Consider the following 17,610-nt stretch of genomic DNA (forward strand, 5'->3'; position numbering starts at 1 on the left):
ACCATCTGGACAAATGTAAAGTGTTCTTTGGTAATATATACTGTACATACATGATGGACAACATGACAAATCTATGTATTTCTGTCAGTGGCAGTCGAGTCCCATCTTGGTTATGATCTGGCATGTACCTACTGGCGCGTTAATAATATGTTAATTGGTTCAAGAATTTCAGAACTGACCTATAATTGTTTTATTATCTGTTCTGTCATATACTTGGTTTGTTTTTCCTTTTGTCATGATGTTCTGAGATGATGGACAAACCCTAATCTTTCATTGTAATAATGATTGCTGGTTTATAAAGATTAAATTAAATAAAACAATATATGCATTTTTGCTAATATGTGTATATAGCAAAAATGTTTATATCAAAATGGAAATGCACCCATGTGCATTCCAATTTGGCTGGAATTCCCTTTAAAGTATACAATGGACCTTTCATTTCATTAACGTCACAGGGAGCAACAACAAACAAGATAGTGTTGTTGTCTCCTAAACAAGATTATTAACCTGGCAACACTAGTCAGTCTGGATTTTAATAACACGGCGGTGGTAGTTTTATGGCTGAAGCGACGGCCCAGCCTCTACAAGTGAAGCAACCACAGCTCTGGTCTGATAACAACTGATACCCACTAGCCACTGCCAGGAGGTGCACTCAGCAATTTAGCTGTGGGTTTTCTGTTGCACGCTTATTCCGTATTTGCAGTCCAATATATTAAGCATATTCAAAGTATGGTATTAATCTTATATTTACTACGAATCAATCTATTTAGATTCCTCGTCTTATTAATTGTAACGTACACCACATGGGTGATTTTTTTGTACAACATTATTGGTTACATATTGCTACGTACCTAATAAATAAACACTCGCCTAATAACATATTACAATACTTGCTTATGTATTTTCTCTATTGTGCCAACGCTTCTCGTTCCGTATTTACTTTTATTCTATTATAGACAAATACAGTACACGCCACTTCCTATATCTAGCCCTTTAATCACATCCAACCAATAGCGGGAGCAGAATTTTCACTGGAGCGCCAATCGTCGCCTTGCTTTTGGAGGAAGTGGGCGTGCTCAGAGAACCTAGACCTGATCTCAGTACTATAGGGTGACGTCACGTTTTGTCCCCAGTTGTGTGGTGTACTGGACAGAAGGTTCAGGCCGCGGAGGTAGCGGCGGGTCATGTGACCCTGGGCAGGTGAGATACTATTACCCCGTGCATAGGAATTTGTTACTACGCATTGATTAAGCATAACACACTCTGTCTTTATTGGTTCATCATCTTATTATTCATTCTGACCTATCATATCACGCTTGCTCTCTGTCCAGCAATATACACACTCCCTCCCCAGCTACAATGTATTGTATGTGTTTGCTTATCCCTTATTTTTCAAGCTCAGATACTATTTGTATACATTAAACCCTTGTACTTTGTATACACCTATTTGTTTTCCTGCCTTTCTTGATCTCACCATATAAATATCCCACTACATGTCTAATTCTGTGTCTATTTTCTTATTCTTAATTTGTCCATTTCCACCTCTATATACATAACCCACTCTGCCTCTTTTATGTTCCCATCCCCACACCCATGTTATCTCTACCATTTGTGTATCTTACTACTCCCTAAATTCAATGTTCTTATATATCTGTACATAACTTCTCTTTTCTTTCCACTATATTTCTAACACATACCACTAAACCAGTTTTTCTGTTCATCACTTTTATTTCCTCTTCATATATCACATTTTGCATTCTTAGATACTTCACCTGTCTCCTCAATTTAGTTACTTATGTGTATTTTATATATATATATATATATATATATATATATATATATATATATATATATATATATATATATATATATAATAATGTGTGTGTGTATGTGTATATATATATATATATATACCCATTTTTTTCTTTCATGATTCAGATAGAACATGCAAATTTAAGCAACTTTATTGTTTACTCCTATTATCATTTTTTTCATTCTCTTGCTATCTTTATTTAAAAAACAAATGTAAAGCCGATTTTAGGTTCAGCACCCTGGATAGCGTTTGCTTATTTGGGGCTACATTTAGCCACCAATACGCAAGAATAACCCAGGTTCTGAACCAAAAATGGGGTGGCTCCTAAGCCTTACATACATTCCTGCTTTTTAAATAATGATAGCAAGAGAACGGATAAAAATTCATAATAGGAGTAAATTAGAAAGCTCCTTAAAATTGCATCCTCTATCTAAATCATTAAAGAAAGAAAAAATGTGGGTTTAGTATCCCTTTTAAGCACTGCTTTTTTGAGCGTACTATCTCTTTAATAAATAGAAAACACGTTTAGTTGGTAATCAGCAGCTAAAGAAATATGTTAGGATTTTCTAAGATTGCATTTTTATTATTAATAATATCTGTTATTCATAAAGAGCCAACATATTATGTAGTGCTATACAAAGGTAAATTCATGAAGGTCCAACATACATTACAACATTTATATTACAAACCATTCATTCAAACAGTATGATAGTACTTCCAAGATTGTATGTAACACTAGCTACAGTAACAAAAAGGAGAGAAGAACAATGCCTCTATGCTCAGTCAGTAGTAGATGCACTTTTATACAATGTAAAATAAATGTACAGTCTCTCAAATTTACAATCTAATGGAGGATATATTCATAGGTACTGAAGAGAAGGGAGAATAGGCAGAAGCATAGTAATCTTGATGAAGTAATCTGAAGACAAGTTATATATGTAAAGTTGCAAGAATAGGAAAATAGTAAAAGGGGAGGGACGATAAGTTCCTGAGATGTTTTTGTAAGGGATGTGGTTAACAAAAAGATAGGTACTATGTAGAATACCTAGAATGGAAAATATAATTGTGTTTAAAAGACGGAAATTACTCATTGTAAATGCTCTGGTTACACCAAAATAATGTGTGTGTGTGTGTATGTATATGTGTATGTATATGTGTATGTATGTGTATATATATATATATTATATTATAATAAAATCAGTGTTCTCCCCATGGCCTTTAGGTGCACCACCTGGCTGATTTTACTGACCACCCAGCTTTTGTCCAACATTAAAGGGATACTAAATCCAATTTTTTTTCTTTCATGATTCAGATAGAGCATGTAATTTTAAGCAACTTTCTAATTTACTTCTATTATCATTTTTTTTTCGTTCTCTTGCTATATTTATTTGGAAAAGAAGGCATCTAAGCTAAAGAGCCAGCAAATGTTTGGTTCAGACCATGGACAGCACTTGTTTATTGGTGTTGTCCAATCAGCAAGGACGACCCAGTTTGTTCACCAAAAATGGGCTGGCATCTAAACTTACATTCTTGCTTTTCAAATAAACATACCAAGAGAATGAAGAAAATTTGATAATAGGAGTAAATTAGAAAGTTGCTTAAAATTGCATGCTCTATCTGAATCACGAAAGAAAATGTTTGGGTTCAGTGTCCCTTTAAGCTAAAATGAGCTAATATTGAACTTTTTCAATGTTTATTGCACACATTATCATTAAATAAATGTATGTTAAATTATGCAATAAATTTGTGCTTTGGATATCAGAAAATGGTATAATATTAGAAAGTATTGCACTTCCACCCCCCGGCTACTTCATAATGCCACCTGTCTGGCAAAAGTTTCTGTGGAGAACACTGTGTGTGTGTAAGTATATATCAAATGTATTTAAATTATTTGATAAATGTTGTATGAAAGAGAGAATTAAATATATTAGTTATTGCTAATATCTATGCATAAATAGTTCAAATGAAAATAGTTTCAGGAAATTTGTAATTAATTACAAAAAAAAGTTTTTATACCCCCTAATATTTTTTTTTAGATTTTATGTTTAAGTACCTGACTAATGCAGTTTTTCATAATGCTGTGCATTTGATGCCTTTTTTTATTTCTTATGTTATTTGTCCCCAAAATAAAGGAATGTGACCACTGTACTGTAAAACTAGTTTCACCTTGATGTATTTCAAATTACTTACACCAGCAGCCAGGTATAAAATGTATGAGAAATTTGAGAAATTGCTCCTTTATTATTATTTCTGTGTATGAAACAGCATTTTTATTAAGCCACAACCAATTAAAGGGACACTGTACTATAACATTAGTTTTCCCTTAAAGGGACAGTTTCCCTAAAATCTTTCTCTCTTTAATTTGTTCCCAATTATCCATTCTTGGATTTCTTGTACAAAGACAGAGATAAGAAAGGGACGTATTTGAGTGATAAGATAATGAAATCTGATCTGTCTCCAAGCCTAGCCTATTTTGATGGGCTGTGGTTTCAAAGAGCAAATCCAGCTATTTATTTTGAAAAAAGAATATGTGAGAATTTTCTCATACATTTTTTTATGTTGCAACTGGTATATCAAGTCACTGGGAATTTTTTTTACAGTGAACTGTCTATTTAATGTGTTCTAAACGACTTGTTAGACCTAATGAAGAGTATTAAATGCATGGGGAATTGTTCCTTTATTTATGTTTGTATTTGAAGTAGCTGGTTTTGCTCATTAAAGGCCCACTCAATGCAGTAGATTTGCGTTATTAACAAGTGTATAATAAAGAGACAATGATTTAACACCTACTCTGAATTTCAAATAAGCAGTAATTTTTTTTTTATCCCATTTTCTGGTCCCCTGTATCATGTGACAGACATCAGCCAATCACAGACTAGTATACGTATGCCCTGTGAGCTTGTGCACATGCTCAGTAGGAGCTTGTTGCCCAGAAAGTGTGCATATAAAAACACTGTGCAAAATGTGATAAAGGGAGTAAAATGGAAAGTGTTTTAAAGGGATATGAAACGCAAATTGTTTCTTTCATGATTCAGACAGAGCATGTCATTTTAAGCAACTTTCAAATATAATCCTATTATCAATTTTCTTCGTTCTCTTGGTATTTTTATTTGAAAAAGCAGAAATGTAAGCTTAGGAGACAGCCCATTTTTCCTTTAGCACCCTGGGTGTTTTTCAAATAAAGATACAAAGGGAACAAAGAAAATTGATAATAGGAGTACGTTAGAAAGTAGCTTAAAATTCTCTCTGAATAGTGAAAGAAACAATTTGGGTTTCATATCCCTTTTAAAACTGCATGCTCTATGTGAATCAAAAAAGTTTATTTTGACTTGAGTCTCCCTTTAAAATCCACAGCTGTTGTTCTTAAAGGGACCCTAAACGCCAAATACATTTCATGCTTTTGCCTCTAATTTTGGGTGCTGCACAGGGTGGATTTGCTTTAAATCATAATTTAAATCACTAGTGAGTAAGACCAATTTAAATTGATTTAAGTAATGGTTTTCATTTTTAGAATAATAACTTTTCATATATTTTTTCCGGTTATACAAGACTATTACTGATTTGGTTATATATCATTAGATATGCATAGATTAGATAGATCATACCAAAATAAACAATTATATGATTAATGAAAATTCTTAAAGGGGCAGTCAAGTCCAAAAAAACAACTTTCATTTTTCAAATAGGGCCGGGGCATGTAATTTTAAACAACATTCCAATTTACTTTTATCACCAATTTTGTTTTGTTCTTTGGTATTCTTAGTTGAAAGCTAAGCCTAGGACGGCTCTTATATTAATTTCTAAGCCCTTGAAGGTCGTCTCTTATCACATGTTTTTTTTTATTTGCTTTTCACAACAGGGGAGAGCTAGTTCATGTGAGCCATATAGATGAGATTGTGGTAACGCCCGTGGATTGTGGCAGACACTGCACTAATTGGCTAAAATTAAAGTCAATAGATAATAAATAAAATGTCATGTGTTCAGGGGGCTGTCAGAAGATGCTTAGATACAAGTTAATCACAGAGGTAAAAAGTATATTAATATAACAGTGTTGGTTATGCAAAACTGGGGAATGGGTAATAAAGAGATTATTTATCTTTTAAAACAACAAAAATTCTGGTGTTGACTGTCTCTTTAAATGTTACTATATGGTGTAGACCCTTATTTCAATATTCATATTTAAAGAGAGAAAATGGGATCTACTATTTCTGATCCCCTAAGAAAAAAATGCATAGATAAATCTTTGAAAAGAATGCCATTATTGGGAGGCAAATTATCACCAGTTTAATAGGTGAATCATTCATATTTGATCAACTTTTCAATTGTACTTTATTGGAAGGACAAAAATAACTAACAATTTAAATCGGTTTTTTTTTAAATAAAGAAAAATAACCATTGCCTTAATAATAACAATTTAAATCATTTCATTTAAAGGGATAGTAAACCAAATTTTTTTTCTTTCATGATTCGGATAGAGCATGCAATTTTAAGCAACTTTCTAATTTACTCCTATTCTCAAATTTTCTTTGTTCTCTTGGTATCTTTATTTGAAAAGGCAGGAATGAAAGCTTTGGAGCCGGCCTATTTTTTTTTCAGTACCCTGGATAGGGCTTGCTGATTGGTGCCTGCATTTAGCCATCCAATCAGCAAGTGCATCCCAGGTCCTCAACCTAAAATGGGACGGCTACAAAGCTTTTATTCCTGCTTTTTCAAATAAAGATACCAAGAGTACAAAGAAAAATTGATAATAGAAGTAAATTAGAAAGCTGCTTAAAATTGCATGCTCTATTCAAATCATGAAAGAAAAAATATGGGTTTAGTATCCATTTTAACTGGAACAATAACATTTATATTTTATTTTTAATGCTTGCCCCTCCCTCCTCACACTTAGATCCTTGTGCACATCTGTTCCACTCCGAACAATTTTCTACTTGGTGAGCTTTTTAAAACTTAGTGTGTACATAGATGTGCAGGGGAGCAATGGCATTAAAGGGACAGTAAAGTCAAAATATAAAGTTTTATGATTCAATTTTTAACAATTTTCAAATGTCTTTCTCTTATCTAATTTGCTTCGTTCTCTTGGTATCCATTGTTGAAAGCCTGCATAGGTAGACTCAGAAACGATGCACTACTGTGAGCTAGCTGCTTGTCACTGTGTCACCCAATGTATTCAGCTAACCCCAAGTAGAGCATTGCTCTCCTTCAACAAAGGATACCAAGAGAATGAAAGAAATTTGATAATAGAAGTAAATCGGAAATATCTGAAAATTGTATGCTTTATCTAAAACCCAAAAGTTTTCCTTCATGATGATGTCCCTTTAACGTCCATTTCTCAACTCTTTATATTTTTTTATAACATTTTTGCTGTGCAGAAGAGGCACAGTATTTCTGCAGACACAAATTCACAGTTTTTAGAACTACAAAACCAATGATATGTGATAATATTTTCAAGATAGAAAAATTGCCCAAAATAAAATGAAAGAAACCTCTGGGAGAGTATGACATTACCAAAAAAACAACAACACATTACAGCCATGAATATACAGCATCTTGCTATACAATTAAAAATTAAAGGGACACTCTACCCAATTTTTTTCTTTTGTAATCAGAAAGAGCATGCAATTTTAAGCAACTTTCTAATTTACTCCTATTATCAATTTTTCTTTGTTCTCTTGCTATCATTATTTGAAAAAGAAGGCATCTAAGCTTTTTTTTGGTTTCAGTACTCTGGACAGCACTTTATTATTGGTGGATAAATTTATCCACCAATCAGCAAGGACAACCCAGGTTGTTCACCAAAAATGGGCCGGCATCTAAACTTACATTCTTGCATTTCAAATAAAGATACCAAGAGAATGAAGAAAATTTGATAATAGGAGTAAATTAGAAAGTTACTTAAAATGTCATGCTCAATCTGAATCACGAAAGAAAATTTTTCGGTACAGTGTTCCTTTAAGCTATTTTTCAGGATGAATAACCTTTTAGATTATAATTTATTTTAAATAGAAATTAATTTGATATATTTTTCCTCCAAAAACACATTTTATTTAAAAAAAAAAAAAAATCAGATATTTTTATTTTGTAGTAATTTATTTTTTTATGTACCCTGGTGTTACCATTATGCAACCTGGATTACACTGCAGGTATCTGAAGGAGAGTTACTGCACATGTGCAAACAAATCAGTACTAGAATGTATTGAAAGACGTCTGGCAAAACCTGACATGACTAGAGGGAGGTGGGGCATAATCTCAATACTATTGTTGAGGTGTTTATGAATGTTAATAATTGATATTAAAAAAAAATATTAATATTAAATCACAATTAATAACTAAGTTCTGACAGGTGTAATATTATGAACACAGCAACTATTTATGCAGCATAGGCTGGGTGATATGGGCAAAAAAACACATTTTAAAAAAAAAATCGCAAATTAATCACGATTTTCTTGTAAATGACTATAACACCTTAATTGTTCAATAAAAAAATTATTTAAGACTACAGAATGTACATGTTTCTCAATGTCCAATACACTCTGGGAGAATAAAAATACAAACCACATATGTGTGTGTGTGAATAAATAAATAAAACTATGGGATGCTGATGTATGAAACATACAAAAAAATGAGGTACACAACATAACAAATATTTCTAACAGGAGCAATGAGGTGAAAAAAAAGCATGAGTTCTGCTGTGAGTTGGAAGCCTTTATGTCCTGTCCTGAACGGCAGCACACATTATTTACAGCCCCCTCTTACCTTGTTCACTCCTACATTCTCCTGTCTGTAGATTCAAATGGCAAATGGGGTCTTTACACAGGGCCTATTGTTATTTAGTTATGTGGGATCCATATACAATTATTTAAAGGGACACTGTACCCAAATTTTTTCTTTCGTGCTTCAGATTGAGCATGAAATTTTAAGGAAATTTCTAATTTACTCCTATTATCAAATTTTCTTCATTCTCTTGGTATCTTTATTTGAAATGCACGAATGTAAGTTTAGATGCCGGCCCATTTTTGGTGAACAACCTGGGTTGTCATTGCTGATTGGTGGATAAATTCATCCACCAATAAAAAAGTGCTGTCCAGAGTACTGAAACAAAAAAATCTTAGATGCCTTTTTTTTCAAATAAAGATAGCAAGAGAATGAAGAAAAATTGATAATAGCAGCAAATTAGAAATTTGCTTAAAATTGCATGCTCTTTCTGAATTACAAAATAAAAAATTTGGGTTCAGTGTCCCTTTAATGCTTTCTATACTGCTTGTATTTTTTATACATGTAAAGTAATTCTTCAACCCTATAATTTTAATTATTTGTGACAAGTCTTGTTTGCACAGTAGGACAGCATAGCCTTAGTGTTATGTTATTGGCTGAGTTACAAACTTTAATCACCGGCCCCTTGCTTCCACTTGTGTGGTTGGCATATTCTCTGCTTCTCTGGGAGAATTACATTGCCTGCAGAGGCTGTCAGAACCTGTGTTAGTGTAATAATTCTATACACGTCACAGTACTGTCTGCCCTGTGAGGTCGGGTGAGCCACGGACCCTGGGCAACCTCTGCTGCTCTTGAGCTAAATGTAAGCCTCATAAATAAGTAATTAAATAGCTTTAGCCCTCAGAGCTAGCGAGTGAAGCTTAGTTAGGTCAGGCAGTGACAGTCTATCAAGAAAGTCTACAGCAGCAGGGAGAGTGCTCTGGCTCATGAGTCAGTCACTCGGATTGAATTGTGAGTTCACCACCACGGACCTGGTAAGTCACTGCCACCCCCTTACCCGCATGTGGCCGCCGCGGAGCCCTCCTACGTCATATGTGACATAATAGTGGGCGGGGTTATAAATTGCGTACTCTTGCAGTTTTTAAACTGCGGCGATTTATTGCAATTTTAAATCGTGCAGCCCTAATGCAGCAGCTAGGGTATCAATTATGATCAAATATATAATTGATTTATTAATATTTGAATATAAAACAAGCTATAGCTATATTTAAATCAATTACATCAGCTGTTACCCTTTGTATATGGACACAATATTATTGGAAATGAAATCTTGACCCAAAATTAATTAAATGTCAAATATCATGGTAGAGTTACTAGAGCAATCCAGAATAAGCCAGTAGCATTAACCAAATACACAATATGGCTTATTTAGCAACATTTGGTTAGCGAAAATGAGCCAAATATTACCATTAAAATCTTAACTAAAATTCAACAGATTAATCCTCTAACCAAAATAGTCTTATATAAAGGGACAATGAACCCAATTTTTTTCTATTGTGATTCAGATAGAGCATGCAATTTTAAGCAACTTTCTAATTTACTCCTATTATCAAATTATTTTCATTCTCTTGGTATCTTTATTTGAAATGCAAGAATGTAAGTTTAGATGCCGGTCCATATTTGGTGAATACACTGTGTTGTTCTTGCTGATTGGTGGGTAAATTCACCTACCAATAAACAAGTGCTTTCCATGGTCCTGAACCAAAAAAATAGCTTAAATGCCTTTTTTTCAGATAAAGAAAGTAAGAGAATGAAGAAAAATTGATAATAGGAGTAAATTAGAAAGTTGCTTACAATTGCATGTTCTATCTGAATCACAAAAGAAAAAAATTGGGCTCAGTGTCCCTTAAGTTCAGTTCACCGACTATGCAACATTTATCAGCAAATACAATGTAGCCTAATTAGGTATAATCTCAGAACATTTTTTATAATTATTAAAATACTTCAGCAACATAATTTACAAACCTTTAGTATCAATGGATACATTTCATGGGACAGTCACATGAAAAAAATATAAAGCTGGTATATAAATTATGTTTGTAAGCCTGAAGTTACAAATCACTTTTAGTAAAATTCTATGAGAATATTAACTAGGGCTGCACGATTAATCGCAATTTTAAATTGCCATGATTTTAAATCGCGAGAGTATGCGATTTTTTTTATTTTTTTATTATTATTTAAAAAAAAAAAATCCTCCCATGTGCCTGACTGTACACCATTGAGGATTTTTTTCTAATAAAAAAAAATCACATACTGCCGCGATTTAAAATCGGGATTAATTGCATCATGTGATTAATTGTGTAGCCATAGACTGCAGATGTCCCTAGGGGGAAATATAAGTACGTGACTTTCCCTCCTCTTCACTCTCCTGCATGGTCTCTGCTTTTAGACATAGATTGATCGGCTGCTACTGAGATCACGAACAGAACACATTTTTATATAAAAAAAATTGCATACTCCCGCGATTTAAAATCGTGATTAATCTCATCATGCAATTAATCGTGCAAGCCCTAATATTAACGGTATACACAGAGGTGTGAGACTGCGCCAAAATAAAACTACTATACAAACTCCAAAAACAAAATAGAAGTCTCTCAGATTCTATAGAAAATAGCAAATATTAAAATGTATGATAATGGAGCGCTCAAGGAGAGCTAAAGTACAGCCGTATTGGACAGATAATATCAGATTTAAGTAGACTATAGCAAGCGCAGAAGATTAACCACAAATGCCTAATCTATAAGTCCTATATTAAATACAAAGCAGTACTGCAAATGAATTACTAAAAATAAGTGCAATCAATAAATGCGGATAAAAAATGCGATTAAAAATGGATATATTTATATATAGCAACTCTTAAGTATGTTTATAAAAAATACCTTTCATAAATATACTGAAATTCATAAAAATAATACATTTAATACAATAAGTAAAAGGTCGACCTTAATATCTCAAGAAACATGCATCAATAAATACAAAAAAAAAAATACAATAATCAAAGTTTACAAAAAACAAAGTGCAGAATAACTGGTTCTGTGTGTCCAATCGAACAAATGTAAAATAGTCTGTAAGAGAGTCTTTTAGTCCTTTGTGCTTGCAAACTTGAGTATCCGTGTAGACGACAAGCCTCCTAGTGACAAAGGACAGATTCCTTAAGGCAGTGTGTAGAGCCTTATGTGAAATAAATAATCTGTACTCACAGTTAAGAAAGTCGATATCTGCAAAAGTATGATGTCCGCAAAAGTATGCTGTCCAGGTGCATATACTTGTAAGTTCAATAGTCCCAAAGGATCACCAGACTATATAATTGATAACAATTTGATGATAAAAATTATTTATATACGATATGAGTATAAGCGTATACAGTAAGTAACAAGTATTAACTACTCGCAATCCTGGAGCCTTCGATCCTACCAGCGGCAGCTAACTGAATAACCCCTAAGAACTGACAGGATGATTTGTAATCAGGCTGAACAGTCTAGGGTGCCGTGGGCCGAAAATTCAGATACACCGTCTGGTCACAGGAATATCGGCTCTATGCGATACTAGATATTAACTCCGTGAGCGGAGTGGTTAAGAGCAACGCGTTTCAATTTTTCAATCTTTTTCAAGCTCGTTACCGGAATACTCTTTCCCGGGTAAATATATACCTATATCTGCGTGCTGATTGGAGTGAATCCTAACCAATCATGAACGCTGCAGGCGCTAACTGTCAGTCTTTCTTTGTTCTAAGCCGCGGCCAGGATACAAATGGCAAGTTGCCATGCCAACATTAAAACTTACAACTTGCTAAATAAATAGTGAGAAATATACAAACCACTACTTAAACTGTCCTAAACAAACTTGGAAATCGGATTAGAAATGTCAATTATAATAAATATTTAAAAAATATAAAAAAACACACATAACAACCGAATCGAGTAAAACTGCCAGAGGATATCACAATTAATAATTAAAACAGTTTTGGAAGCTTATTAAAATATTTATATAAAATTCTAATAAGGTGATAGGTATCCTCAGATATAGATATGAAAAATATTATTTAAATAAATTTTATTTAAATAAATTTATAGAGAATACGGAAAAAATCATGAAAAACATATTTGACATTAAAACTAAAGTATAATATAATAAGATTAAATATATAGATATAAAATCTTATTAAAATTTATAAAAATAGGAGTGATGAAATCATATATAAAAATACTAGTCTTACTTTAACAATATTATTATAAAAAGCAACCTAGGTCAAACTCAAGATTTAGACCATTTGGAGTTAATGTTCTAAGCTCAAATATCCACTTGGCTTCTAATTTGAGAAGTTCATTTAATACATTACTCCCTCTCCAGTTAGGTTTTATTTTGTCAATCACAGTGTAGCTAAAGTGCTTAGTGTTCCCATTATTGCATCTTTTAAAATGTTTAGGGACAGGGAGATCTTTGTTCCTTTCGAGGTTCATATTTTCAATTGAGTTTAGATGTTCCCTAATTCTATCACGTATGGGCCTAGTGGACTCACCTATATATTGAATCCCACACGAACACTCTAATAAATAAACCACATTTGAATCAGTGCATCTGTATAAGTTTTTGATTTTATATACCTTATTTGTAATTGTTGATTTAAATTCTTTTCTTTTAGTTGAGTGTTTGCAGGCCTTGCAGCTCAAGCAAGGGAAAAAACCCACAATTTTGTCACCTTTCAAATCTATATCATTTGGGGAACTAGCTGTTTTCTTCAAATCAGTAGGCGCTAAGTAATTTTTCAGATTCTTGCATTTCTTATATATTACACTAGGTTGATTTGGCAAACATGGGCCAATCACTTCATCAGACTTTAAAACGTGCCAATGTTTTTTGAGGATTCTTTCTAATTTTTTGTTATCCTCATTGTATTGTGTGATAAACGGGACTTTTAGTTCACCATCTTCTCGTATAGTGGCAACATTAGTTTTACTCTGTTTTCTACTCAATAAGAGATCCCTATTCATATTAGCAGCCTCGGTTCTTGCATTTTCTATTAATTCTACATTGTATCCCTTATTGATAAATTTATTCACCAAAATTTGTGATTGTTGATTGTAATCTAAATCTTCCATGCAATTTTTCCTAATTCGCATGAATTGACTTTTTGGAATGTTTTTCTTCCATTTATCCAAATGGCAACTTTCTGCATGTATATAGCCATTGGCGTCTACGGGCTTAAAATAAGTTTTTGTTACAATCTTGTTATTTATAATATTTATTTGTAAATCTAGAAAGTTTATACTCGATTCTTGTATTTCAAACGTGAATTTCAGATTTTTTTCATTATTATTCATTCTCGAGAAGAACCATTCCAAATCAGTTTTGTTGCCTCTCCATATAATAAAAATATCATCTATATAACGTTTATAGGAGACCAGATTTGCCCCCAGATCGGTGGAGTCAAGAAATATTCTCTCCCACAGACCCATAAATAAGTTAGCATAACTAGGGGCAAATCTGGTCCCCATCGCTGTCCCACATAATTGCAAGTAAAATTTTCCATCAAAGTTAAAATAATTGTGAGACAGAATAAATCTAATGCTCTCAATTAAAAAAGATTTTTGTTCTGCTGGAAGTGTGTCATCTTTATTCAAATAAAATGTGATTGCTTCAAGCCCTAATTCGTGTTGAATACACGTGTATAGCGCTGAAACGTCACATGTGGCTAAAAGACATTCTTCATCCCATTCAATATCCTCCAGCATTCTCAGGACATCAGTAGAGTCCTTCAAGTATGAAGGAAGGCTTTTTACGTGATCTTGCAAAAATATATCTATATATTCTGAGAGATTCGCTGTAATTGATTCAATACCCGAGACAATTGGTCTCCAAAAACGAAAAGGTTCTAAATGAAGATAGGAGTAATATATACAATTTGAGCAAAATTGAATTAACAGAGAAACAAACTGAGGTTCTAAATAAAGGCCTTTCTTTCGCCCCATCGAATAGGGTGAATAAATTTGGTGCATTTATAGACGCACACAAATTTATTAGAAACCTAACGGTTAAAAAATGGTTTTTAAGAACTCCATATGAGAGAACTAATACTCTAGAACAGGGAGATGAGACATTCAAACATTCAAATCTAAAAGAAAAATCTCGTTTTTACCCCAAACATATAAAAGGAGGGGCAATCGAGACTTTTGAGAGGTTAGTTACCAAAGATATACAAAATTTGGAGTTGAAAAAAACAGGACACAGAAAGGCAAATCTAACTAGAGCACAATTATCAGAAATAAAGGACTTAGAACTTAATAACACAATAATAGTGAAACCAGCGGACAAAGGAGGGGGGATAGTCCTTATGGATAAGGACCGCTATCTCGGTATGTGTTATAATCTACTGAATGATAAAGAAACTTATAAAATTCTAAAAAAGAATCCTACTGACGATTTTTTAACAGAACTGAATGCTTTAGTGAGGAGGGCAAACAATATAGGTATCTTAAATGATAAGGAGAGTAGTTACCTCATACCTAAATGTCCGAAAATTCCACTCCTATATTGTCTCCCAAAAATTCATAAGGATATTTCTGACCCCCCTGGGAGACCAATTGTCTCGGGTATTGAATCAATTACAGCGAATCTCTCAGAATATATAGATATATTTTTGCAAGATCACGTAAAAAGCCTTCCTTCATACTTGAAGGACTCTACTGATGTCCTGAGAATGCTGGAGGATATTGAATGGGATGAAGAATGTCTTTTAGCCACATGTGACGTTTCAGCGCTATACACGTGTATTCAACACGAATTAGGGCTTGAAGCAATCACATTTTATTTGAATAAAGATGACACACTTCCAGCAGAACAAAAATCTTTTTTAATTGAGAGCATTAGATTTATTCTGTCTCACAATTATTTTAACTTTGATGGAAAATTTTACTTGCAATTATGTGGGACAGCGATGGGGACCAGATTTGCCCCTAGTTATGCTAACTTATTTATGGGTCTGTGGGAGAGAATATTTCTTGACTCCACCGATCTGGGGGCAAATCTGGTCTCCTATAAACGTTATATAGATGATATTTTTATTATATGGAGAGGCAACAAAACTGATTTGGAATGGTTCTTCTCGAGAATGAATAATAATGAAAAAAATCTGAAATTCACGTTTGAAATACAAGAATCGAGTATAAACTTTCTAGATTTACAAATAAATATTATAAATAACAAGATTGTAACAAAAACTTATTTTAAGCCCGTAGACGCCAATGGCTATATACATGCAGAAAGTTGCCATTTGGATAAATGGAAGAAAAACATTCCAAAAAGTCAATTCATGCGAATTAGGAAAAATTGCATGGAAGATTTAGATTACAATCAACAATCACAAATTTTGGTGAATAAATTTATCAATAAGGGATACAATGTAGAATTAATAGAAAATGCAAGAACCGAGGCTGCTAATATGAATAGGGATCTCTTATTGAGTAGAAAACAGAGTAAAACTAATGTTGCCACTATACGAGAAGATGGTGAACTAAAAGTCCCGTTTATCACACAATACAATGAGGATAACAAAAAATTAGAAAGAATCCTCAAAAAACATTGGCACGTTTTAAAGTCTGATGAAGTGATTGGCCCATGTTTGCCAAATCAACCTAGTGTAATATATAAGAAATGCAAGAATCTGAAAAATTACTTAGCGCCTACTGATTTGAAGAAAACAGCTAGTTCCCCAAATGATATAGATTTGAAAGGTGACAAAATTGTGGGTTTTTTCCCTTGCTTGAGCTGCAAGGCCTGCAAACACTCAACTAAAAGAAAAGAATTTAAATCAACAATTACAAATAAGGTATATAAAATCAAAAACTTATACAGATGCACTGATTCAAATGTGGTTTATTTATTAGAGTGTTCGTGTGGGATTCAATATATAGGTGAGTCCACTAGGCCCATACGTGATAGAATTAGGGAACATCTAAACTCAATTGAAAATATGAACCTCGAAAGGAACAAAGATCTCCCTGTCCCTAAACATTTTAAAAGATGCAATAATGGGAACACTAAGCACTTTAGCTACACTGTGATTGACAAAATAAAACCTAACTGGAGAGGGAGTAATGTATTAAATGAACTTCTCAAATTAGAAGCCAAGTGGATATTTGAGCTTAGAACATTAACTCCAAATGGTCTAAATCTTGAGTTTGACCTAGGTTGCTTTTTATAATAATATTGTTAAAGTAAGACTAGTATTTTTATATATGATTTCATCACTCCTATTTTTATAAATTTTAATAAGATTTTATATCTATATATTTAATCTTATTATATTATACTTTAGTTTTAATGTCAAATATGTTTTTCATGATTTTTTCCGTATTCCCTATAAATTTATTTAAATAAAATTTATTTAAATAATATTTTTCATATCTATATCTGAGGATACCTATCACCTTATTAGAATTTTATATAAATATTTTAATAAGCTTCCAAAACTGTTTTAATTATTAATTGTGATATCCTCTGGCAGTTTTACTCGATTCGGTTGTTATGTGTGTTTTTTTATATTTTTTAAATATTTATTATAATTGACATTTCTAATCCGATTTCCAAGTTTGTTTAGGACAGTTTAAGTAGTGGTTTGTATATTTCTCACTATTTATTTAGCAAGTTGTAAGTTTTAATGTTGGCATGGCAACTTGCCATTTGTATCCTGGCCGCGGCTTAGAACAAAGAAAGACTGACAGTTAGCGCCTGCAGCGTTCATGATTGGTTAGGATTCACTCCAATCAGCACGCAGATATAGGTATATATTTACCCGGGAAAGAGTATTCCGGTAACGAGCTTGAAAAAGATTGAAAAATTGAAACGCGTTGCTCTTAACCACTCCGCTCACGGAGTTAATATCTAGTATCGCATAGAGCCGATATTCCTGTGACCAGACGGTGTATCTGAATTTTCGGCCCACGGCACCCTAGACTGTTCAGCCTGATTACAAATCATCCTGTCAGTTCTTAGGGGTTATTCAGTTAGCTGCCGCTGGTAGGATC

At 33.1% G+C, this 17,610-nt stretch overlaps 1 protein-coding gene across 1 annotated transcript in view; it reads left to right on the top strand.

The window, feature by feature from the left end:
* Window positions 1-1,102: 1,102 nt before the first annotated feature.
* TYK2 (tyrosine kinase 2) overlaps window positions 1,103-17,610 on the top strand; it is a 229,282-nt gene continuing 212,774 nt past the window's right edge. The window contains exon 1 of the mRNA XM_053718015.1: window positions 1,103-1,200. The gene's annotated coding sequence lies outside the window, so the exon portion shown is untranslated. The remainder of the gene's footprint in view (window positions 1,201-17,610) is intronic.

This window comes from Bombina bombina, chromosome 6, assembly GCF_027579735.1.
Source record: "Bombina bombina isolate aBomBom1 chromosome 6, aBomBom1.pri, whole genome shotgun sequence".
Classification (NCBI taxonomy): domain Eukaryota; kingdom Metazoa; phylum Chordata; class Amphibia; order Anura; family Bombinatoridae; genus Bombina; species Bombina bombina.